This window comes from Lepeophtheirus salmonis, chromosome 4, assembly GCF_016086655.4.
Source record: "Lepeophtheirus salmonis chromosome 4, UVic_Lsal_1.4, whole genome shotgun sequence".
Taxonomy (NCBI): domain Eukaryota; kingdom Metazoa; phylum Arthropoda; class Copepoda; order Siphonostomatoida; family Caligidae; genus Lepeophtheirus; species Lepeophtheirus salmonis.
The window spans coordinates 52,746,291-52,772,726 of record NC_052134.2 but is presented as its reverse complement, the minus strand read 5'-3'; the positions used below and the strand labels follow the sequence as shown (position 1 = coordinate 52,772,726).

General features: G+C 33.0%; 2 long non-coding RNA genes across 2 annotated transcripts; both read right to left on the bottom strand.

The window, feature by feature from the left end:
* Positions 1 to 3,691: 3,691 nt before the first annotated feature.
* LOC139905247 (uncharacterized) lies at positions 3,692 to 4,819 on the bottom strand. Its single transcript, XR_011779893.1, has 3 exons — positions 4,133 to 4,819; positions 3,940 to 4,078; positions 3,692 to 3,877 (listed from the first exon to the last, which is right to left on the bottom strand). It is a non-coding gene; the product is annotated as an uncharacterized lncRNA (long non-coding RNA).
* A 124-nt stretch (positions 4,820 to 4,943) lies between these two features.
* On the bottom strand, positions 4,944 to 6,325 carry LOC121116555 (uncharacterized). The gene is made up of 3 exons (XR_005863905.2): positions 5,942 to 6,325; positions 5,589 to 5,882; positions 4,944 to 5,445 (listed from the first exon to the last, which is right to left on the bottom strand). It is a non-coding gene; the product is annotated as an uncharacterized lncRNA (long non-coding RNA).
* Positions 6,326 to 26,436: the final 20,111 nt, after the last annotated feature.

Sequence of the window (26,436 nt, the reverse complement as noted above, 5' to 3'; positions counted from 1 at the left end):
TGAAGTATCCTTATAATGAAGTGAATCAATTATTAATTAATTAACTCATACTTATTGCAATTCGTGGCAAATGTTTAAACACTTTACCTTTTGAAAGAAGAGTGATATAAATCATAATTACATAGTATTCTAGCATTAATCATCATGAAATCATTGGTTGGGAATAAAGTAATTTTGTATTTTCGCTTTATTTCAATGCTTTATAAGAAGTGCGACAATCATCCGATTTAAGCCAAGTATGCCCTGTTCTGTTCGATAAGTTATTGCCAACCAGAATCCAAATTCACAATCCCCTTGTTATAGAACCCCTTGTCACTATTGGCAAAAAGTCGGACAGCAAATTTTCGCAGGTATCTATTGATGCCGAATTTGTACCTCCAAGCGTGTTGGCCATAGATAGAAACCGGTGGTAGTCCCTTGGTGCTAGGTCAAGACAGTAAGGTGGATGTATAAAAACTTTCCATCCGAGCTCCTTGAGTTTCTGGCGCGTCATCAAAGATTTGTACCGCCTGGTGTAGTCTTTTATTCACCAATGCTCGTCGCTTCTGTTCCATTGCCAGCTTCAAATGGTTGAGTTGTTCACAGTAGAGGAGGGGGGAATTGTTCGCACGACTGTTGTATAACACGAACCGAAAGAGTATCGGCCCCGTATACATATTGCAAATTTACCTTGGTCACTTTTGACTCATTTTTCCCTTTCATGTAGTAAAAAGGTAAGATATTGCGAATTTCTTCCTTTGAGATCCCCATAATTGACACACGATAATTAATGATTGCAAACAATCGCAATACTGTCAAAAAATGTTTGTAAAATACACCTTTACAAAGCCTTTTCGTATGATCCGATGTGACTAATAATGAACAAGATATACTGAGTTTAAAAAGGGGTGGGAAATACAAAATTATTTTTAACTGTCATAAGTTTCAAAATTTAAAAGATAATTCAACGCCCATGACCATATGACATAGGTAGTTACCTAAGACAAATAATTCCAAAGAATTTTTGACGCAGTGCAATAATTAATAGCTATTTATTAGTGTTTTTGAAAATAACCAAAAGTAGGATACTTGATACACCAGGAGAAAACACGTAAAAACTGCCATTCGTTATATTTAAGCTTTTATTTTACTTTTTATTACGGTTTGTCAGTATAAAGTAAATTCATATAATTATATATATAAGATAAGCAAATAAAACATTTATAGAAAAGAGCATAGTTAATAAAAAAATTAAAAAAAATATTTTTTTACTATTTACTGTGATTGGTAATTAATTAAAGTATAACATGAAATTACACAAAAAAATAAACATAATTAAATATTTATACATGTAATAAAAGTATATATAATAAAAATGGGGTGTAACAAGTATCCTCCATAGTATTATAATTAGAATAAATGATGTGAACTGAATATTGGAACTAATAATATGTTACAAACATGTTAATTAATTGAACAACATGCTAGACTATGATATTTAATAAAATTAAATTTAAAACTCATGTTTTATGATAGAAATATATATCAACAAACACTCACCTAAAATGTTTACTTTTTGTGTCAAATATTTCAATGTCCAAATTCTCTATAATTGTAAGCATTAGGGAACCCGGATTTTATGTTGATTTGATAAACAAAGAAAGACATTCAATTGTATAAGAACAGGGTGGTTAGATAACTTTACATTTTAAAGTTATTGGCAGTGTAACATATCTCCTCTGTAACAAGTATCCTCACTCTCTCTATTAACTATTTTTTCGCCAAAGTGTTCTAGAGCCGCGTACAAATTGCATTATATCTTAATTTGTTATAATACACTGAAATGTAATTATTCAACTCCATGAGAAGTCAAGTTATTTAGTTTATTTTTGTTAATATCTAACTCAAACTGTTGCAATCGTCCCTAGTAGCAGTAAGGATATTTGCAAATTGGACGTGTCGTATTCAAATGTAATTTGAGAGAGAATATTTGGCTGGTGTATACTTAAAATAGCTTTAGACAATAGCAAGCATATGATGATATGTCGTGCTTAAATTTGGCAAGTCTTATTCAAACCAACTCGGAGTAATTGAGCCAAAAATAAAGTGTTGCCTACTTGTTATTCGATATTTATAAGTTAGTGTATTGTTCTAATGGATAGTGTCACACGGTCAGTCAAAATCCTTTGTTCAAATTTCATACATAATTCAATATTAATTATTATATATGGAATTAGCGGTCTGAACGTTGATTCGTTGAATTTGAATTAGCTCTTGTAAACAATTATCAAGAGTTATTATTGAGAATAATTCTATAGTTGGGATTAATTGAATTATCCCAACTATATGATTTTGAAACTTTGTTTCTGCGTTGTATTGGAGTAGAATGGTTGTGAAACACAATAAAAGTAACGACGTGCTTCTTTCAATAATGATGAATACATATTATTTGAATTGATTAAATAAATATGTAATTTAATATGAATATATTATTTCCTTATTTCACAAATGATAAATTTGCTTAAATACAGATTATATACATTCTTATTTATCTATGAATTAACTACATATATTATTTCACGTTAAAGAAACAACATAGTTTAAAGATAAGATAATACAGGGAAGTATTCTCTAGATAAAATAACATTAGCAAATGTTTTGTTGTTATATAGTGTACACATTCAAAAGTACGATAAATTGATTAAGTGATATTCATATATTTGTTAACTCAAGGGTATACTTAGTAATTTCTTTGTTTATTTAAACGTCGGATCTTCAAAGAACCACTTAAATGTAGTTTGTATATAAATAGAACGCAAGTTATTTTATGAAAACCACACAACCTCGTCATACATGATGTTATTAATTTTTACTAATAAATTATTAGTTATTAGTAATAACTATAGTTGATAATATTGTAGAGAAAACGCGTGCGAGGAGGAGGGGGGAAAAAAGACATATGGTATCATTGTTTAAAATACTGATGTGATTATCATCTGCCTGCTTTATTATGATTTTTGAGGGTATAACGAATGTATTTATTAGCAAAATGTTTAATGAAGATATACTACGTATAATTGACTTCGACGTTTTTATCCGTTACAGTAGATTTGAAAACGTCACACTCCATGAAATTGTAATTCATTATGAACCTTATTCTCAGAATAATAGCTAATGAAACGACAAAGTAGAGTATTTGAAATATATTTGAAGCTCAAAGTTTAAAAAAGAAGGCTTTAATGAAATATAATCTACATACTAAAAATAAACCATTAAACATTTAAGTTAAATATACAAAATTAAACAATTAAAATCATATAACTATTAATAATAATAAATTATAAATAAAGAATATTGAAATAATAGATTGATCCAGATAATTTTTTCTTGTTCTAACATCGGAATTCAGTTAAATATGTCATAACTTTAGGTTGCAATACACAAGCGAGACGTAGAGTTTAATCAAAAAGATAATCACCCCTCTTCTTCATGTGGAAGTTGCTATATACAATTGTGCACAGGATAGATATATCTCTACCGATGAGATCTAACTAATTATTCATAATAAAGTAAATGTCAAAATCATAAAATTAGACAATAAATATATTAATAAAAAAATGTTAGAAATAAATTCATCTTAAAGATTTAGAGCAAAAGCTAATTATGTAGTAATGTCCGGCGATATTACTCCTTATTAAGAGCATCAAAAATATTTCCCCGTTATTTAGGTATGCTTATATAACAACATACTATTATCATGAAGGATATACACAATTGTTAATTATAATGCAACACCCAATGTAACTACCCTCGTTGTTGTGACCATTTAAACAGTTGTTTTTGCCTTTTATGAGTTTTCTGAACACCATTTCTTGGAGCCCATCAACCATAGCTAAGCCTTAAGTGATAAAAAAGTAATATTTAATGACTATGTAATATTGGAAAACCTAATTATCATACCCAAGTCTTAAAACGAAGTAAGTAGTCTCAGACAAACTTGTTGCAAACCATCCAAAGCTACTACCCCGTTGTTGTGACCATTTAAGCAGTTGTTTTTGCCCTTTACTGAGTTGTGTATCATAATTCTTGATATGTTTAGCTAAAATAGAATCATATTTTATGGTTAGATTTAAAAAAAAAATTGAATACTTACTGTGAGATAGTACAAAATTCAGAGTTCCATTTCGATATTCGTAAATACTTTTTACTGATAACTTGATCGTCATTTGGTGTGGATGACTCAAAACATTTTATATGTATTTCTATAAATGACATCAGTAACAACATCCTCCATTAATTTAATGATGGTTCCTCGGGAAGGGATATGTTTACCCTTGTATTTCTCCATAAATTTTTTGAACGTAGATGATTAGCAATGGATAAGGTTATATTACATACAATAAGCATCCTTGTGAAATCAGAGTTAAAGTCTGACTTGATGTATTCATCGTCAAATTGATTTTATAGATGAATATCCATACTCTAGTTATGAGATGAGGATAATGAGTGGCGTGTAATTCTAGACAGGGGACTAAAGGCACATTTATATCGACAAATCCGACAAACCATCTGTTTCTCATCCGGTAAGTATTTTCCAAATTCCTGGGCCTCCATTTTCAGAAATCCAGACAGAAGGCGACGTCATTTTGGGGATTTTATTCAGTTCTCTATCGACTATCCCCATCTAATATTATTATATTAATATTGAATAATAAAGGCGGGAATGATAACGTTCATGATTGATAGAAGAAGATGTATATTATTTAATCAATGATGCCATAAGTAATTCTTCTTTTCTCCTCGCACGCTTTTGTATTCTTACCAAAATTATCACCCTTAGTTAATAACTAAGTAATTCTTCTTTTCTCCTCGCACACTTTTCTATTCTTGCCAAAATTATCACCCTTAGTTATTACTAATCATGTCCAAATAATGCAAATAAAAATGCAGAAAAAGGACAAAAATTAAGATAAATCTCCTAAAATAGGATATATTCTGGTAAAAAACAAATATATGGTAAAAATTTCTCAATGAAGCAGGTCCTTTTTTCATTGGATTATCATTTGGTGCGACTAGGCATCGTTTTCTTAGATTTCTTCTCCAAAAAGTATTTTAAATCCCTGGTGTTGATCTATACAAGGGGGATATTAGCAGAGATCAAGGCCTTCACTAGGTCAGTATTGAAGACGCCATCGCTCTTATCGTTGGAGGGGATGACGTAGAGCACCTTCAGTGTAGCTTTTTCTGCCTTGTTGTTTAAATCTACGTTCTTTTTGTGCTTGTTGTAGTGTCCATGCTGCTCTAGGACACACTTCCTGTTGGCTTTAGTGCTAAAGTTGCAAAGCTTGCATTGCGAATAATTTGTTTCAGGCACATAAGTCCAAATCTTGGTCCCACCGAGCTCCTTAATGAGCACTGAGTGCTCCACTATCTAAGGCATGATACACTTAAAAAGATGGTCTTTCACTACGAATGAATGTAAATATATTGAAAATAAATTATACTGGATTCCTGTTTATATTTATAGAGAAAAAACAGATTGAAAAAATTTAAGCAGCTTTGGTGGCAAGATAGAGATTATATATTTTTGATTATCTTAGTATTGTTACCTTTAAAATTCATGGCGCCCAAGTTGACTATATATAAAAGTGAGACAACACGCATCTTCTAAGGCAGTCTGGTTGGCGTTAGTTAACTCAGCTGACATATTGGCGTCACTTTTGCGGCAGTTCAGATAATTTCATTGAAGTGAAGTACGCTAATTTGGATCTGCTTAGCAAAAATGGCATCATCTCGAGGTCCAAAGCGTGGTTGTACCATGGCCGGCTGTCCCAACCCACGGGATGTCCAGTATTTTGCATTTTGCTCAAAAATTTGATGCCCAGGCGTCTTTGGATCTCAGTCTGCAATAGAAACGACCCAATTAATATTAAGAATGCTAAGATTTGTTATAAGATTTTACATCCAATTATTTTGAGCGGAATCTCCAGGCTGAGCTTTTTGACTTAAAGGCCAGAAAGAAATTAAAAAGCGATACAGTCCCCTCACTCCATATTCCCTTTGCTTCCCTTATCTCTGGCCTCAACAGTGACGTCATTAAATTGTCTTCTTCTCTTGATAATGAAAAAAACATAAGAGTAGAATTTCTTTGCTGCCTCACCTTTACATATAGACTTATAGTCACCTTGATGGCGCAAATGGATTCATCTTTTCCTTCCCCAATATTTGTATTCAATCCTCCCTTTACTCAAATGCAAATAAGAGCCAAAAATCCAAATAAATCTTATTTGCATGTATTGGACATCACTAGTTATTACTACTAGCAGGCTTGCTGTCGTTTACCTTTTTTAATCGTTCACTGTTCACTTTTTAGACGGTTTTTCTTTGTGTTAAGACTAATTTCAGAAAAATAAAACACAATCATAGTAAATCGACAAATTTCCAACATCTTTTAATACATCTAGAGATGAACTTTGGGTTTCTAGATAGAGAATCATGAGCCCACTCTCATTTAGTGTGGAGAACAATTAGCACCCATTAATAAGGCAAGCTTTTTTATGAAAGAAATAAGCTTACAATTAATACTTACAACCTAAATGTCCATATAAAAGCAAATTTAAAAGCAAAGTTGTAACTTTGAAATTAATTTGCTCTCATAGGGCTTTAAAATTACATTTCCATAAAATTACTTCAGTCAACCTCTATTAATTATTAGATTAAAATCAAATTAAAGATAGGTTTAGATACTAAAAAGTACTATTTTCCGAATTTTGAGTATATTTGCATTGATTTTCCAACTCATCTATGATACAAATATAATTCAACTTTTTATCACTTTACTTAATTGTCGTTTGAATGCTATTCATTCTCAAAGAACATGATCACAAATAGAACCGACAAAATTGTCTTAAATCATAAAGTTGGTATACCATTTGAAAGTGATATTTTTTTAGAACAAGTTGATATCAAAAAAATTTAAATTGCACGTAAAGGGGTGGAGATATAGCATCTCTAAATTTTTGTAGCAGGAGGATTTTTGAAAATTTCGGTGTCATTAAAGCGTGTTCCGATCATTTCATAGACCTGAAACTTTACTATTATTTTTTTCAATTTAAATTTCAGATTCACGTTAAGAATTATCAAATTCTGTAATATCAGTGGCAGATTCAAAGTACATGGGAAATAGAATACCCCCTTAAATAATGAATTCTAAAGCAATATGTAGTTGTGAAGATTATAGGTGTTTACGGCTGGCTTTTTATCTCCTCTCAACCTCCACTGTCAAAAGGAAGGAAACATTTGAAAAAACATATGGTAGCTACCCTTCTGTATTTTTCTTGTTGCAACTATAAATTATTAACAAAGTATTAGTTAATTCTTAGAAGAAGACGGACTTGACTCAACCAACAAAATAAAACGAAAATGTTTAGAGGATCAGTAACATTTAATCGATTTCATCTCCAATGGAGACCTTCTCAAGATAACAATATAGGAAAAAAAATTTAATTAGACAAAAATATTTGATAGTGATTAATTATTATACACATTAAATAGACAATTTAATCAAAATAAATATTAATGACAGAGTATGAAATTACATGAAACTACTCATGTTTTATCCAATTATGCTCAAAATCCGTGATTTATTTAATCTAAGTAGTTACAAAAACTTAAATTTTATTTCTGATAAATGAATAACTAAATAGTATCAACGAGTACATGCAAAATTAGTCAATTCTGAATCAAGTGTAGTAAACTCCCTTGGTCATTTTGGTTTAGAATGACCCACTGTTACATTTTTACTCCATAAACGATCACTTATGTTTATTAAAGAACTATTTAGATTTGATGAAAATTGTTGTGGATTCAAAAACAGGAGTAAATGAAACAATTGAGAGTAATCTTACTATCCACGAAAGTATATACATACAACCTCACAGGAGAATAAAGGAATACCCTTGGAAATTTTCAAAAACAATAGGAAAATTAGCAACAATTACATTTAAATTTCAGAATCGGCATAAATAACAGGGAATGTTTATGATCCAGCATGACTTGTCTGCATATCTACGGCGCTAATATCGTGGCAGAGCTCAGTAGGATTTTAAACGATAATTATGACTGAATACATTATTAAATTATTATACTTTTCAACGACTACTGTGATTAATCAAACAATTTACCTAATCATCTCTATAAATTGTTAATGGTGGATCATTTTATATTTATCTTATGTTTTTTTCCTTTCTTATTGTAAGCCTATATTTTTAGTATAGTTTAAAAAAGTTAATGATTGATTTGCCTGCTGTAAAAGAGCATGTCCCATTGACAATACATTAGTGAATGAAATAATAGAGAAGTAAATAAAAAAGGAGCGGAACATTTGTAAATAGTCACAGCACCTCTCCTTTTATTTTTGCAGAACAGAATCCCTTGGGGTGCATCTGAGTATCGTATCTAAATGTCCTGTGTAGTCCAGTTTTCATTTAATTTTGCTGTCTTGTACTGTAGAAACTGCTGTGCAACAGCAAACTCAGCTTCCTTCATCTCTGTGCCTGTTAGGTGAAGCAGTGGTCACACTTTGTTTGTGTTCAGGAAATCTTCACTCCCTTAAAGTGCACAGGGCCAGCACCAGTAGACTGTTTGTTACGCTGAATCTTGCTCTAACCTATCTTACTTCAGCATCCAGAGTCTTTTACAACCAGTCCTCTTTTCCCCTTCCTCTTGACGGTGACTAACTGTGGTGTCCACAACATAGTCACTCAAGTGGCTCAAATTTCTGGGTCATTTCTATTGGGGGTGCTCTGCAGGAGTTGCTGGGGTCTGTCTGTCTCGGGGGAATTTATCCCAAATTGTGTCAAACTGTGTATTACATCGCAACATAAACTAAGGCACTTTGGACACGTCTGACCCCATGTAAAGGTCTGTGGATTTGGCTTGGAGTGCAGAGTTGGGAAGATCAAGCAAAGTCATTATTAAATGTGTCATGCAGGAAATGAACATGAAGTTGGGCTGGGTAATGGCATTAAAAATCCCTGTGGCCTCCATTCGCACCTCGTTTGCACTGGTTTGGGTGCTTTCAATCCCACAAAGCAAGTGGACAATGTTGTCAATTGATTTCAGGATCACCTTCACTGTAGCCAGGTTGCCTGTTTACTGTTTCTCAAATAATTTATTTAACACTGAAAAAGTGTTCCGGTGCTAAATCAGAAGATATGGCGTGCATCACAACCAAATGCAACTGATGGTTAAAGCAGTGTACGTATGGCACCTCTTTCTCAGCAATTCTTCCTGCACGATTTTCTGCATCACTCCGTGTACTTCAGACATGACACTTGCCCCATCGTAACACTGATTCAGCACTTTTGCTGTATTTAGTCCAATGTCCCTCAACTTGTCCAAAAACCAGCTTTGACATCACAATACTTGGTAGTGACTGAGACAAATTGCTCGCTTACAGTGTTGGTCGTGTCCACGTTGCAAAGCACTATGGATATATCTTCGCAGCTAATGGGATATTTGGTGCCATAAATATTTAATGTGTACCAAGCCTCTCCTATATCCTTCACTATTTCCTCTGTGATGATGGTACTCATGATTTCAATAATTTCATTTTGTATGTTATGTGTATGTGACATTTGTAGGGACATTCAAAAAAATTCTAGCAAGGTATTGCCCACCTCACCTCTTGCATCCAAAACAAGCGGATGCTCATATAACAACGGTATTTAATGGAAATTGTCACAAGTTTCATTACAATTTGTTTTGTGAGTAAGTATTTTATAATTTTTATTATATATATATTAAAACAAATATTTTTTATAAGTTATACTTTTTTTTCAATTGAGGGTGCAAACAATTTCTTTGGGGTGCAATGCATACTTATGCACCCCTGCACTTTTAGCTAGATGTCTTTAGGTAGCTATATCTCTCGATTAAAACATTACATAAAAAAGCATAAAGTATGCTTAAAGGGTAAGCGTACACTTTAAAAAAAAAAGTTCATTACAAGTTTTCTGTTTGGTGAATCCAGTTGTGAGTTACAACTTACAGCGTTTCAAAATGGAGGTAAAAAAGAGTAAATTCGATACATTCATGAGTATCACTACGATCTAGGTGAATAAGCAGGGCCGGTAGGGCAAAAAAATTGTGCTTTTTAGAGACCCAATATACTATTGAATGCAACAGCAAAGCTATTGTTCCAAAGATTTCATCCTGTTAAATGGGCATCGAAGATGAGGCATGCACTGGTAGGCCAAACATCGAAAATGTTGATAAAATAATAGAAATCGTCAAGTTGGACCGTCATGTGAGCACTTATTCCATTGCCAGGAACTGAATATTAGCCAAAAAATCGCTTAGAACCATTTGTCTAAGGCTGGTCTTAAAAAGAAACTCAAAATATGGGTGTCACACGAATTGACGACTAAGAAACTTTTGTATAGATTGATGATAGCGACTCTTTGCTGAAACGTAACAAAATCAATCTATTTTTGAATTGTATGGTGACAGGCCATTAAAAATGGGTCACATATGCAAAACAACAGCCAAAAAAATATCGTGGTCAAAGCAAGGTGAAGCGGCTCAACCATTGCCAAGCCCGGATTAACAGCCAAGAAGGTTATGCTTTGTGTTTGTTGGGATTGGAAAGGAATCATCCACTTTGAACTGTTCCTATCAGGCAAAACACTCAATTTGAACTTATATTGTCAAACAATTGACCGGATGGAAGCAGACGATAGACCAAAAGTGGCCAGAGTTGGCCAATAGAAAAGGTGTTGTATTCTATCAAGATAACGCTATGCCACAAACACCTTTAACGACGCAACAGAAGCCGTGAGCGCTTAGACGGGAGAATCTATCGTACTCGCCGTATGGTCCAGACCTGGCACTAAGCGATTATTACCTTTCTAAGCATGTGCAAAGTTTTCTTGATGGTACAAAACTGACCTCAAGAGAGGCTAGTTAAAATGAGGTGGTCAAGTTTTTTACCAATAAGGAGGAAGACTTCTTCAATCATGGAATTATGAAATTGCCTTCAATATGGACAAAAGTTATCCAACAAAACAGTGTATATTTAATCTAAATCGGATAATCTTAACTATGTTCATTTTGTTGTAAAAACAAAGTGAAAAAACGCTCAAACTTTTTATTTCACCTGTTATTAATACTCTTGAGCCTTTTATTATGTCGAAATTTGTTCACGAAGCCCTCTACGCTATGTTTTCTCTCGTTTTTTTTTGTATGTCTGTTTATAGGCAGTATTACAGAAAAATTTACAAATCGATTTAGGTATAACATTGTAGGAGAGCTATATATGTTAACAGTAATGGGCCATTAAATTTTGAGATGTCAAAGCCACACAAAACAATAGAACTCCATAATCGTCATAATTTTTGAACAAATTAATAAGATTTTATGATTTAAGATTTCAACTCGATCTTCAATAATCGCTATTTGTCCTACTTAAAACAGGGCTCGTTCATCAGTATAATATATGATAAAATAACTTGTACCCCCCCAGAAGTGAAAAAATGGGTCTTGGATCTTGTCTCAGCGCTAATATTCACTTGTTGATTTATTCATTTATTTTTTCAATTTTCAAGGAGTAAAATTTAAACAAGGGATCTTTTCAGGACATTTATTTAACAGAATCATCTGAAAATAGTGCTCAACACAACTTTTATTAATTATATGAGCTCTCAGTTCTTATAATTACCAGAATATGAGGCCTAAATCCCTTGCCGAACATGACTATAGAGTGAAAATCGAGCTTGGTTCACTCCTTCTTGATAGAAGCCTCTAGGGACTGGATATTACTTTGAGAAGTAGCAGACACCCTTTCTTCCAGACGCACCTAGATGGAGTAGTTCAAGGGGTTCGCTTCTACAGAGAAAGGCGGCCACATGTTGAGATCTCTAAAGTCGGATATGTTGTCTCTCAGGAAGGGCTGCGGTGCGATGACACGGAGCTACGTCTTAAGTGTAAAAAAAGTTGTCAACGAACTTTTATCAGGCCCAAGGTAGAGCTTTCTTATCCATAAGTTTGATTCATGCATCTGCATTGATCCGTTCCTTCCTCTCCACAAAAATGGGAGGGCAGGCTACACAACGCCCAATACCATGGTTCCAGCTAGATTTTCTGTTCTGTAGACATGTCTCACTGAAGCTGAGACACATTGTCAGCATGTTCGGTTGTGATGTAGCGTCTGTTCTTCATATTCACCGTGGCATCAATGGTGAAAACATTTTCATCAAAAAATAGCAAAAATTTAACCGAATTTTTGTTGGCCTTTGAAATGAAATTGTTATAAAAACAGCTCTTTGTTAGGAGAATTTCGGATCTTATATTTGCCGGAACAATAAATTCCAATTCTTCTTTCAATTCTTCACGATATATTTTCTTCTTTTATTTATTGACGAAAAAATTATTAAATTTAATGATTTTTTCTTAACATTTTATTTTCAAAAGATGAATCCGATTATAAAAATAGTTGATAAGGTAATATAAAAAAGAACGGAAAGAAATTCTCGCATACACTCTGACTTGTCGCGCCCTCTTTTGGAGGAAAAGTCGAATTCAAAAAGGAGGCAACACTTGCAAAATTATTTGACTAATCTACACCTGATGATCTAAAGAAATCAGCATTCCAGTTAAACTGGAGGAAATGATTGTGCATTTCATGAACTCTATAGACTAATTAATTTGATTTTTATACCATTTTACTCGAGTCTTTTAAGAAGATAGGAAACTCCAAATTTCTTCTATAGCAAATGCCTGTATGTTTTATTAAATGAATAGCTTCAAGTTTTCTCAATTAATTCTAAATTATGTTAATAATTTTGAATAGTTTTGTATAAGTTGATTTTCTTTTGTACTTTGTAGTTAGATGAATATTTATTTAATAAGAAAAAAAAATGAATTTCTCTTATTTTCCCCACTAAATTCACGCCCCTCTAACTATTACCCCCTCATAGAATATTCCTTTCTGGAATGGACCTCGTGCCAATCCAACACTTACTACAGGCCGCCCCGGATAATATGTAAAGAGAGAGAGTTTTACCAAAAATTTATAAACAAAAAATTTAATTGATATGTAAGAAAAAACCAATCTTGAATGGAGATCGACTGTGTGTAATTCGAGCATTTATTATTGGATTATATGTCACAGGGGTCCTGCCTTTGATTCTACGTCAACAGTGGATATCGTGAGACACGAAAAATATATTTTTTCAAGAGTATAGAAAATCCTAGGGATTTAGAGATAAAATCAATAACTGATAATATAATTACTGTTCATGACTTGAACTCCACCACAAACTCCCTGTTAAATAATGGAAAATATCGGTTTCCCAATACAAAATCTGGAAGACATCATTTACATCCAGGGCCCTGGCACTTAAAGATGAGGATTTCGCCTTCATGTGCTGCTATATTGTACAAAATATGTCAAAATTTCATCATAAAATTGAAACTGTCCGAGTCTTGAGCTAACACGATAGGGAATTTTTTGTTTGTAGTTGTCGAAGAAAACCATTTCCATTTCAATTCCAGATTTCCACAGACTGTATTGTTTACTACGATCCCTGTAAAGACTGTGGACAGTTTTTTAATACTATTTTGCATGCATTTGTCGAGTTTAATGTCCTTTTTAATTAAATTTGTTTGTTCTAAATATGGAGGGAGAAAACATTAATACTTTAAAGGCAATAATTTTGTTCGTGTTGCCTACAAGGGAAAGACGAAAAAGTGTAGAAAATGGGGCAATACATTTCGCTCTTTTGAGTGACAAAACCCTTATTGTCAATCAATTGGTTTGTGGAGAACCAATTCTTAGAGAAAACCTATGTGTAATAGTTTTGTCCTCTGTAGCAAGGTTGCAAATACCAAGGCCGGGTGGTGATTCCTGGGACCATACTATTGACCATTGTCGGCAAAATTATATATATATATTTGGGGGGAGGGGGCTTGTTTTTTTGAAAAAATAAAATTCTTGCATATTATGTGCATTCTACGCGTTTTAAGGATATTGTAATAATTTTGCTAAAATGATAATGTGAGAATGATAAGTAGGCCACATTTAAACAAGCCCCTATGCAGGCAACGGGTTGGATATCTCTGGTCTATGGGAATATTCCTGGGCCTATATCTATTGGTGGAATCAATGAGTGCTCCAAACGGGATGTAAAGAGAGAATATACAAAGTATTCAGAGTATGCAAAGTTATAAACCAATTAGCAAAACGCGCCTCTTGGCTGCAATAGATTCCTTATCTTATAAATATATTTTTCTGACTCAAGAAGTTGCTGTTTATCATACCACAAATGACGTCACTTTATTATTTTCTGCTATTTTCCCTCATTACGTGGCTAACTTTTTATAAAAGGGTTAGTTCATGGAGGTTCCATAGTCAGTTATAGATTAATATTTAGGCTACTATCTTCAATGGTAATAAAATTCGAAATTGAAGCCAGGAACTAACTTTTATAAATCAGACCAATATAAACTCGGGAGCTAAATTGCTATTAATTTAATTTTTTTTAAATTATGTTACATTATTTTTTTACAATAATGTGTAAATAAATAAATAATTTAAGTTAAAGATATATTCTAAGCAATACTCTTTTAATTGGGTTGGAATCGATATTTACTTTGAACTCTTGATCCAGCGACAGATACAATTGTATCACTGTTATATGTAGCTATTATATTTCTGAAGTAATTTCCATGGACTTTCAATGCATTGATGGGTAATTTATTCAGTTCCGATTTTTGAGTAGAGTTGATCATCGAAATAGAGTTTTCCTTTCGACGCCTGCATACTCTTGCAAGGTGGCCTCTCTTACCACATCTTGTGCATTCGACGCTTTTTGTAAGGCAAACTTTCCCATTCGTATGAGGAAATTGGAAACCACACTGTCTATACAATCTTTCTTGGCTCTTGTTCCACGATCTCCCACAGCTTTGACTTCTTCGATATATATTGAATCAGCATGAATTTGTATTTGCGTTAATACCCTTTGATACTAAATCATTTAGACTATTTTGATTATTCTTCGCCGTTTCTACTATTCTCCATTAATAAATACTTCACATATTTTATTTGCATCATCAAATAATCTTAATTGTGCTTCTCTATACTTACATACCAAAGTATTATATTATGACAATTAATATTTAATACTATTTGTATCATACAATAAATTATAACTAACATTAAAACATTTTCCAGATAATATTATTTTGATTAAATAGTACCAAGTAAAGCTATATTTTGGTGAAGGAAGGATTCTATATTTAGAAAATTTTCAGATAAGTTGTAATGTTAAAAAATCATAATTGAGATATCTTAGAAGTATCTTCGAAATTACCATCGGCCATCAGGTATGATTTATAAATATATGTTTGTTTATTTCTGAAAGAAAACAGAGGAACCAGACAGTTGAAGTTGTATTTGCGGGGGTACAGCTGGTTCCTGAAATGTATCAAAACCTATAGGCACCACTATCTTGAGTATAAAGGAACCCTTCTAATATAATACACTTGGCTCACGGGTTACAAATGTGAACTGCGTGTCCACGAGAGGGATCAAAACCTATTGCCGCGGCTATCCTGAGTATCAATAACTTCTTCTAAAATCATATGATACACCCCAGCCCACGGGTTGTGTAAGTGAACCACTGGCCCAAAAAGTGGATCATTACCCACCGCCACCGCTTCCATGAGCATCAAGGACCCCTTTTGATATACTTCATAATTTGATTGTCTAAATGCAATATAAATTTCAATGAGAATGCACTAGTTGAGCGGTGTCTAACCTTTTAACATAATAGGCCACATTTCCACTTGAAATATTATAATGGGCAGTAGAATCTATTAAGTTAAATTTCTTGAAAATTACTGTATAAAACAAAAATATTAAATTCAAATTTATTTCAATTTTAGAACAAATATTAAAAAAAAGCCAAATCTAATTTTTCAATGCCAATCAAAGCTAACCTGGCAACCCTGTTAGAGTCTTAGAAAATACGGAATACCATCAAATATTTTTCAAAGTTTGTACGGATTATGAGAGTTCTAAGTGTTTGGATGATATTGCGACAATACAGCTAAAAAAATACTACTTTTAGTGAGAATGAGAACTGGGCCACACTTAAACATTAGGTGGGCCGCATAATAACCTGCAGTTCACAGGTTGGACATCCCTGCACTACATTATCAAATAACTTACAAAAAAATATTGTATCTTAATCAAATCCTTAATGATCAAAATTGCCTGCAATGAATTGTTTAATAATTAATCAAATTACCCACAATCATTTTTGCCTGACAATGTAAATGAAGATTAAATTGCCATTTATCATTCTATTGGAAATTTTATAGATTGCTCGGGAATTTTACACATTGCCCGTCACATATACACAAAAAACAGCGTTGCACCATCTCAAAGTTATTATTAACTTATTATTTATATGTGACGGGTAATTTGGCCCAGAACATTTTCGTGGTCTCTAATTTTGCTCAATACATTTTCACCTCTTGGCAATTTTGCCGCATGACATATTCGTCGCCTTTTTTATTATTTTATTTCGAAAGGACTCATTGACTAGTGGTACATTATTCATAGTCATGATCTAAGTTGATACTCGAAGAGATTTAAGAAAGTCCTCCATCAATAAAAAGAAAGGAAGAATTAAACAGTAAAGACTAAAGGTAAAGTACAAACCTATAATATACAGGGTTGGGTAGTTAAGCGTGGATTCTCGAGTTTCCTGGACTTCATGACCTCCATCAGAAGATGATGTGGAGTCCTCGTGTATGAGGACAATCCCAAGTCGCCCTACATGTTCTGTAATGTATTCGTGTTTCCTTCCCCCTTGTTCTCTTCTCTTATTTTCTTGTATGTATATATAGGTGTAAAATACAGTCTTTTACCTCGTTTTAAGTATAAATAGTCGTGTATTTTATGTATGTATCAGAGTAGGTTATTGTATTAATAAGAATATAATTGTTCCTGTTGGACAACCTTTGTTTTATTCCTCCACGTCTTTCCTCTCCCCATTTCTCTCAGTCATCCTGGATTCCTTGGTTTAAATAGTTTTCTTCTCCTCACCTTCGTCAAGACGCAACATTGGCGACGAGGATGGGATCAGGATCACGTGACCTCCCTGCTGTGGCATCGTCAGAGAAGCTAGCCCTGCTGGAGTTGGGCAGCCCTTTTTCGTCGACAGGGAGAACGCTCATGCATCTACGGAAGACGGAGCAACACGAGCTGTGCCTCAGTTTGGGCCTTGTGGAGGAAGGAAGAGAACCATGGTCACTTACAAGAAGTGAAGTGTGTGTCCGTGTCAGGGACCACATCATTCAAAGAGAATTTCATCCCATGAAGTTCTGGTTCTCCGTTGTTCCTACTCTCACGTTCACCTCATTGGGTTATGAATGTGCAATAGTTTCTCCTCTGGATCATCCAGAGTTGGATCGTACATCGAGTGAGATCGATATGTCTCCCAGGGACGAGCAGGGTGCTCGTGTCCCTAAAACCTCTACAAGGGTGAACGATGTTTCTCCCAGGAACGGGCAAGGTGCTCGCGTTCCTAAAACCTCTATAAGGGTGAACGATGTTTCCCTCAGGAACGGGCAAGGTGCTCGCGTTCCTAAAACCTCTAAGAGGAGTAGTGTTCTTCTTTTCTCCGGTGCACGTGCTGAGAGCACGGCACGTCTATGGAGATAAATTTTGTATATATAAGAGTAAATGGTTTTCTCCGCACCTGGTTATGGATGGAGCGGATCAATAAGTTTCCATTCATGGAGTAGAACCTGGTTAAGCACCGGCATGGATTTGGTGCTTTAGGGGTGGTGTAATGTATTCGTGTTTCCTACCCCCTTGTTCTCTTCTCTTATTTTCTTGTATGTATATATTTGTGTAAAGTACAGTCTTTTCCTCGTTTTAAGTATAAATAGTCGTGTATTTTATGTATGTATCAGAGTAGGTTATTGTATTAATAAGAATATAATTGTTCCTATTAGACAACCTTTGTTTTATTCCTCTACGTCTTTCCTCTCCCCATTTCTTGGTCATCCTGGATTCCTTGGTTTAAATAGTTTGTGTCTCCTCAACCCCGTCAAGACACAAACATGTTCCTTCTCATGGGCCTAGCAAACAGGGATATGTCGTTGGTGCGGTGATTCATCGATTTGGTGGGGTCCTTTTTGATCTTCTTCTCCAGGGTGGACAGGAACTCCGGATCCCTCTTTAAATTGTGCATCCACTCCTTACTTTACTGGAGAGGTCTTCTCCATAATTATTCATCTGGGTTAATTTAAAAACCAGGCCCCTGGAGTACTTCACGATGTCCATAACCATCGCCACATCAACTTCAGCGTCTAGGAGATTTAAGTTGCGTTGCCTATTGGCTTTTTGCTCACTCATGTTGAAGAAATGTTTAAAGAATGGCAAAGCGAAAGTGTCAAAAAATAATCACTAAACCTTTACTACATTAATTAGAAAATGAACATTAATTAGCAGTTTACGTTTTACTGACCAACCCTGTAAAAACATAAGGCAGTGAATATGTCATGCAGCAAAATCTCCACAATTAAAAATGACAAGATGCAAAATTGTACACAGCAAAATTACCTAGAGCCTTGTTTATCATATTACTAACAAACCACTTGACGAAATAATAGATGGGTCATGGAGTGACTAAATTTGTTCATGCATCTTTTTTCCTTTTCTGATATATCGACTTGAGCCGGTTCTTAAAGACTCAACTCGACACAACACAAGGTAATTACCCTGCTCTGCAAATATTGTAGATATATCAAAAGCGGCTTCCTTTAAACTTAAAGAATGGGGTGTAAACATGGTCAGAAGGACCTAATCTGTATTCTTTGACGATTAATAATAAACAATAATATTAATATATATGTATACAGACTTCATATTTGCACCCCTTTTCAAATAACAGATATCACAAATAGCCTATTTGAGACACAACTGTCAACCAAACATTGATTGATTGATGATTTATTGAGGAGTCGCGCGGGATTCAAAGACATCTTTAGATCCTCCCAATAAAATGAGGATGTACATCAACATTGTACAATCATAAATAATATTAACAATAGAGCAAGAGGAAATCATATCAACATGAATACGTCACCAGAAGAAGAAGATGTGACGTAGGCGTTACCCTCCTTCCTGTAATAAGCAAGTCCTTAAATAATAAAAGAGTTCAAAAATACATAATATGCAGGCTCGTGTTGTTTGAATACCCATTTATATAATATAATAATAAAAAGTAGGAAGGAAGCTGCAGAATTCGCAGATGACAACTTCTTTATAAAATATATTTCATTGAATAAGTTCCACCATTGTTCTATGCCCTATTTAATATTATTTACAAGATCCCGGAATCAAAAGAAAGAAAATCCGCAAGGAAGTGTCCTTGTTATTATTAAGGAAATGAAATCCAAAATGGAAGAAGAAGAAAAGAAGGAAGGCAGGCAGATGTATAAGAAAAGAAAAAGGCGGGCACGCGACTGTTTTGACAATTTTTTTAAATAATAATCAGAGGACTACTATGTACCAAAGAAATCCCGGACTAATATTATGTTATGATTATTTTATTATTAAAAATAAAAAAATTATTCTTTCTATGCAATAATTTCCTATCTCTCTATTATTATTACCATCCATGACTCAATAATACTATAAAAAAGCAGATGAAAATGATGTCATTTCAATGTTGTTCAGTGTGCATGTCCCCACTCACTACTGCTGTGAAGTGGGCGGTTGAAACGAGTCAACAGGGGGTGCAGATGCCTCCGGAAATAACACAACAGTTTCTTATTTTCTCTATTTAGCTGTCGTCATCCTTGTTGTTGTTGTTATTTGTCCCCCTGCTGATGTGTGTGAGATTTTATGTAAGGACTCAGAAGGATTACTCTCCTCTCACTCAACCAAAAGGGATGAGGAGGGGATGTCATTTGTGAATCATCTTATTTGCATTTGGTATACTCAACAAATCCATCATCGAGTTAATTATGTCACAAACAACTAATAGAAATTAATTATCCTTTACAATTCATTCAATTCAATTTACTATTTCTAGTATTATGGTCTATTTAAAATACAAATGTGGAAAATAACTGTTCTACCACGAATATCCAAGTTCGAAATAGTTTTAATGGAAACAAAGTCATACATGAATGCTGTGGTTGTTAAGAGAAGTTGTTGGTCATTGTTTGAGTTTGAATACCAAAGAGATTACTTATTAAGAGAGATTCAGAAATGATCAATGCGTGACAAAATTATTGGACTTTGGGTGTTAGAGAGACTTGGGCAAAATATAAAAAGATATTTTAATCCTCGAGTCTTGGGGAATCCCTCTTCTATAAAGGCCTTTGCAAGGATAAGTAATTGACGTTTTTACTTAATTAAGTCATCAACAGCCGAAGTTTAGGGAAACAATCAAATTTCCAATGTCTCTTTACCACTTATATATAAAATGAGATTGTATGTGAGCTGTTTCCAAAATCTTTGGACAGCTTTTAGAATAGACTACACTCTACCTGTTAAAGTTATCTCCACAGAGACGTGCTTTCCCATGCTCAAGTAGATTAAGACTGGAATTAATATTGGTTTTTTGGAAAAAAGATATTGCCCGTAGCAAGAATTGTATTAGAGGCTTTACAGATACCTGAGGAAATAAAAATATAGTTTTAATAAATTGCAGTGACAAGTGATGACGTCGAGAAAAGTCCGATACATCACTAATACCTACGTTATTAACTTAAAATAATCGTTACGTTTGTATGGTTCTTAAAAGATTGAATGTTTAGTTAAACAGTTCATACATAGAGATAAAATTATTGTTGGATCGGTCCTAGGACTGATTTCCTAATCAGTCTCCCCCCTTTCAGTTTTTTATTTATTTATCAGTGTGATACATGGTCCTTCAGTCCTATAGTCCTTTTCTCTATCTTTTTATTTTCTTCACTCCAAGCCAGGATTGACGAATATAAGATCTAAGAAAAGAATTAAGTATAGATAGAACGTATAATAATACGATCTAGTCACACACTCCCAACTTTTAACTTCAGGTATCTTTTCTCTTTGAAAAAGGTTATGAATTTATATCGATACTTCAGCGACTCAAATGACGTAGTTACTAGAAACAAATCTATTTCATCTGTTTTACTTTCAATAAAAGACCGATAAGTACCGATTCTAGGCCTGACAAATTTTTATTAGCTTCTTAAAGTATGTAAATAATCACATATAATGTGATTATTTACTAACGAAATTTCCTGGAATCCTTCTGAACAACAAATTCGATGGAATTGAATGACTCCTGTGAGACTAGTGTGTAGGAGTTTCTTCGGTCATCGGATATATATTTCACGTATACATGTATGATAAAAGTTTTCTAAAAGTTTAATATATCATTTAATGGAGTGCCCTTATCTTTTAAGGAGGGAGCAAAAACTCCATTTTTGTATATATGACTATATTTTTTTCTCAAATGTTCGACTTATGTTTTTTTAGCTTTTATCTGTCTGAATCCCCCTACCATTTCTAATGTTTGGTCGTGTTGAAAAAGGATTTAATTTACTTTGTTTTTGTTCAAGAGTTCGAATGTCATGTTCCATTAGTATGTTTTACTTTTTAAAAAACCATAATTACACATTACATTTCTTCCTAATGATTATTCCTTTAGTAGACTTTACCTCATTAATCTGCAATTAATTACATAGTCATTATAATACATAAATGACCCTCCTTCTCTACGGACATAGTACGTAATGTGTAATTATGAAGGGTGCATTTTAGAGAAAGCCTGGATTTTCAAACAAACGTGTCACTGTTGTTGTTTCATAATACTACTGTGCACAAAAAAGAAAAATGATTTCAACACTAGTGTTGTGTCGATTCGAACAATTATTGGCATGGCCCGTTTCTTGGATTTTTTATTTTTTTAGTACTAAGCTTTTTGACAAAATTTTTGACAATTTTGTCAGAGAGACAAATCCATATTATTTAGTATTGGATCGGTCTAAAAATACTCCAGTTCAATCAGTTACTTCGTAATTAATTTTGTCAATTCTAGGACCCATCCTTATCGGTCTTTTATGATAACTACGACAGCTAAAATGACGTAGTTACTAACTGCGTCATTTTATGTGGAAGTTTTATGATAACCTCTTTCAAAGAGACGAAATATTGGAAGTTTAAAGTAGAAGGTGTGTGCTAGAACGACTTAATAGTTAAAGAAGGGATGTTTGTAAAGAAAAAACTAAGTATAGAGATTAGAAAAGGAAGAACCTTTGATGATGGTGTCTTTCTTCTTTTTTACTCATTATTTTATAATTCTCACTCTGAAGTAAGCATTCTCACCTTTTTGTTGATATCTTTCTTAATCTATCCTGAAGAAAATAATAAGATGACTAGGACCGACTTATCGGTCCTTAGGACGGATAAATAGTAAAAAAGGCAGGACTCATTAAATAAAAAGATTAAAAGAGAGAGATTTATAGACTGATTAGGAATACAGTCCTGGGATTTATCCACCATAAGTATTATTTATTTATAATTGTGACAAATGCAAATTTTGGCAGTATACTTTTCGACAAATTTGACAGCAACATTTTAGTTAGAAGGTTGATTAATCTCCATAGCTCCACTGCAGTCACGAACTTGTTATCAACTTGACTTAATTCGAGGGTTTTTCGACAAGATTCAAATGAAGAAAAAGTTAAATTTAAAAAATAAAAACCGCAAGTTGGTTTAATATCTTTTTAGAGACTGCTTGACTTTTGTATTGAACCTCATTAAATGAGGTTTTGAATTTTGCAAGGCTGTTACTCTTAAAAAAAATATAATCCAGTGATTCTCAATCTTTCTAATAATTTTTTTTTTTTACGGGCAAAGGAGCAGCTAATTATGCACTAAATATGGACTTAGGATTTAAAAACAATACAAAAAACAACACATTTTTGTATGACTAAAGACATTTTGTGATATTTTCTCAGAGCTTTAGAGGATGCAGAAATAAGAACCCTATTGAGAATCAATATTGTTATAAATCACAATGTATTATGAATTTAATTTCTCAGGAGAAAGACTATAAACATATTTATAATTTTATAATTCTCACTCTGAAGTAAGCATTCTCACCTGTGACCAGGGGTTTGTTTTGTAACGAATTACACAATCTCATAGTTAATAAAAAAAAATATAATTAGCGCATAAGTGCTTATAAACCATAAAGAGGAAATTAATACACGCTGAATGTATATTATTGAATATAAATTAATAAATGGACCGTCACTCAAATACTCAATGACCTTTTTTTTAGAAAATACATTTCCATTTTTTGGAGTACCCCAGGCTTCACTCTTGAATGTAAGCCTCGCGCTAGATAGATTTCAAATGATTATGGACTATTCCAAGTGAAATCAATCAAGAAAGGACATTTTTCACAGCGCCATCTTCGATTTTTTCAAATTCAGTACATATTTTAATATTAAATCACATTTTTAGGTAAATATCGATCTACTTTAAAAACCATTGAGTAGATAATGGTTTGATCCTTTTCTTGTATTTAAAAAATTAATTAAAAAAAAAAAAAAAATCCAAATATGAAATTTTTTATTCTTCTGAAAAATTTGCCCGATTTTTTTTTTTTTAAGAATCGAAATCTTTTTAAAAATAACCTCAATTTTTCCCTACAAATTTTTCATGCTGACCAAAACAAACAGGGGAGTGTTTTTGATTGTCCTGAGCAGAAAAAGTATTTATGATGGGTGTAAACACTATCAAAAACTCGACTTATTTCAGCTCGATACAACACTATTATTGTGTCTCTCACTCTGTGTAAAAAATAAATGAATGGTTTCAACACTCTGTTTTTTTTTTTTTTTGGTGGTTACTTTTCCATTATTACCAACAACGTTCAGATTGTTTTGTTGATCCGATTATGTTTACTTTCTGCTTCGTTGCTCTCAGAGCAAGCATTGATTTTGAGGATCTATTCTATATAATATACTATTTTCTATTTTTCTTTCAATGTTAATGATTTTTTACTCTCTTTTTATTCTATTCCAGGACCCTCCCCCTATTTAATTTAACATATTTCCATGTCAAAACATTAAACCACAAAGTATGAAAACAATAAATAATCACTTCAATGAAACAATGCAGTATATACATTAGTTCTTTCTCAGCATCCTGTTTTCCCGGGATTTGTCCGGGTGTTACACTTAGAGGAAATTCTATGTAAATCACCTATTTATTTAATTATAATATATATTCCACCAAAAATTGGTTTATTCATGACTTATTACTTAATAAGTCTATTTGTGGGTCGGATCGGATAAAGTAATTCTAAACAACTGAGCCCAAGGGCTCTATAATACAACTTGCAAACTATCAGTGGTAATGATAAAAATAAAGAACATGAGTAGGGGCGTATGTAAGGGGTAGGCTGGAGGGGTTATAGCCCCCGCAATTAAAGGTTTTTTAGTTTATACTAGAAAATTTAATATTTCATTTCATTTTTTTGTTTATTTTTTGTTAATGGCTGTGAATTTTTCAAAAAAAATTAATATTTGAAAATATTTTTTGAGTTTTTTTTCCAGAAAAATTTAATTTTTGTGTGAACAGCTGTGAATTTTTTTAATTTTTCTGAAAAATTTAATTTTCTATCAATATTGGAATTTTTTGTCCAAAAAAAATACTTTTTAAAATTTTTTTCAGAATAATTTAATTTTTCAAATTTTTTACAAAAAAATGGGAATTTTTGAATTTTTTTCCAAAAAAATGCCAGAAACCAAGAACCCCCTCCAAAAAAAAAAAAATAATAATAATAATATAATTTTGCGGGCGCCCATGATGAGAATTGAGAATATATGAGTATTTAATTTATAATTCTTCTTCCAACCAAAAAATTAATATTTAAGTTTGACAGCATTTTTATTTTTCCATTATCCTGTAATTTAAAATTTCCTTCCCGGGATTCCGCTCAGAGATGATTTTTCGGGAAATGAGAAACCCTAGTAAATACCATTAAATATTAATAAGTACCAACAGTGATAGGAGGACATCCCAGAGAAAGGGCTATTTAATTCTTCCTAATTATAGTTGTGTTGGTGGTAATGAAAACCATTAAAATACCTACAAAAGGTTTTATTTTGTACGTACACAAAGGGAGTTGGTGGTCACTCGTCATGGGAAAATAGTTTATATAGAAATCTTTCATCTCAGAACTTTCCATTTCCTCTTTCAAAAAGGCTTGTGATAGTTGGACTATGACGTGCCATTCTTCATAACACCTTATTAACTTTGATTGTACAACCCAACCTTGCTTCCAAAACAATAAAATAAGCCAAAAATTAAGGATGTATAAGACACAAAATTTTGACGATCCGGCCGGTCATATCCTAAATCTTAAGAGTGCATAAAATACGGATGCAAATAATCTCCTAAAGAACCATTTTTGTCAAATGACGTCATCATACATCACAATGAATCCATTGTTATAAAAATAAAAATACCTTAATGAGTCCTAAATTAAGAATAATACAAAAACTATTCTCGTCTTCGAGTGATACTTAAAGTTTTACTAAACTACTTCAATTAGTAAATTGAGAAACTTTACAATAGTATTTGTAAAAATGACGCCTATTTGAAGGCGTTTGAAAACTTGGGACGTTTATAAGGACCGATAACAGAGACAGGACCAATTTATGTTCTGTATTAAGGACGAATTCAACCCTACTACAAATCAGTTGATAATTATTAGGCAACTGTATAATTATTCACAGCTCTTAACAATCTCAACTAATCAACATTCAAAACGCTGATACGGGGAAAAGTAACAGAAAAACGACATCTGACAACATATACGGACAATGACGTATAAAGTATGTCCCGGTGGTGAAATAAAATAACATAAAATGAAAGTAGATTTCCTGACAATTTGAATTATGTTTGGGAGGAAATAAACAAACACATTCGCAAGAATTACTCGGATGTCGATCCACAATTCTACTTTGAACCTAACAAGGCCTTACAATTATAACCCCGCAACAAATCGTCAGAGTTACACTCCGTCTTTTATGAGCACACATGAATGTTTTGTCAGGTTTTGAATATAATTGAATCTATTGAAGAAAGAATTTTCACTACTCAAGAATTAAATAATATTGATAACTGCTAAGGAAAAGAAAATTCATTCTTCAGATTCCCAATTCAAGCAAAAAATAAACACGATTTACATCACTAATCATGATATAAGACAGTTGACCTATAAGTACATTCGTAGCTCAGTTAATCCATGGAAGCTCTTGAATAAATGGTACGGAATTTGCTATACTTATTGATTTATTTTGACAGTTAGAGAAGTCATATTTTAATTAGGTGTATGTTTAAGTTTTTCAGTGGAGTTTTTCAAA